Below are 1,106 nucleotides of genomic sequence, written 5' to 3'. Positions count from 1 at the left end.
TTCTTCTTCTTCTTCTTCTTCTTCTTCTTCTCTGTCCCCTCTCTATCTCTGCCTCTATTCCTTTCTCAACTCTCCTTCTCATGCCCCCAGATAAACTATACTCTATATTTGACCCATTGTTTGGCTGGTAGTCAGGAGGAGGGATACCTCAGCATGGGCCCGCTGATTACCCCCACCCACCACACCATACCTGGCTCTACAAAACATACCCTTGGATTTTTTTTTTTAAACACAATGACAAAGGTCAATAACCAGGCTCTCTCATGATAGTCCTGAAATACCCCCAGAACTGGGGAGACCCTCACTCAAGTCTCGGGATGATGCGACCACCCAATAACTCACGAGAGACAGATCTTGCTGCAATCACATGAGGTTTATTCGGGATAAGCCAGATCTGGGTTCAAACTTGTAGCCTGGCAGGCCAGAGGGGTTCGACCCCCAACACAAGAAGTGAGGGGTATTTAAAGGGAAAAACCACAAACTAAGAGGGGTGAGGGGGTTACCAAGGAAACATAGCATGAAAACAATAGAAAATTCTAAAGGAACCCACTCCCTAGTTGAGTCAGGTCACAAGGAAGTCGTTTGTCCTGCACACTCCTTGTCTAGAGGAATGTGGTTTGGTCAATGCTATCTTCTTAATGGCTGACCGCTATCCTGTTCCTTATTCTGGGCCCTAGCTGGAGGGGGCCTCTTTGACCAACAAGTTCCTGGAACTGACCAGTCCACATTCCTGGCTCGTTACAGAGACTTCCTATGCCTTCTTTAAGTAAAGGTTATACATTAATGCATTTCCATTAACACGCTTTTTCCAAATTTCTAAATTCAGTCTTTCGGTCCCACACGGTCTCCACAGTGGAGCTGAATCAAGCCCTGTGCTGTTTCTGTCAGACCTCATGGCCCATGTCCAAGTGACTGGGCTGTGTAAAGCTGACCTGGGCAGCTCTTCATCTGCAAACCAGGTCAGGGACTGCTGCTAGACATCAGAATCCATATGTGGTGAGGACAGATGCATGACCTTTGCCCTGTATAGGAGAACTGCTAACTGCTGTGGGGTGGCAGCTCCGGACCAGTGACTGTCACAGAGAACTACAGCCAAAACAGTCAGG

This window comes from Mastomys coucha, unplaced genomic scaffold, assembly GCF_008632895.1.
Source record: "Mastomys coucha isolate ucsf_1 unplaced genomic scaffold, UCSF_Mcou_1 pScaffold5, whole genome shotgun sequence".
In the NCBI taxonomy this organism is placed as follows: Eukaryota; Metazoa; Chordata; class Mammalia; order Rodentia; family Muridae; genus Mastomys; species Mastomys coucha.
Note: the sequence above shows the minus strand (reverse complement) of the source record.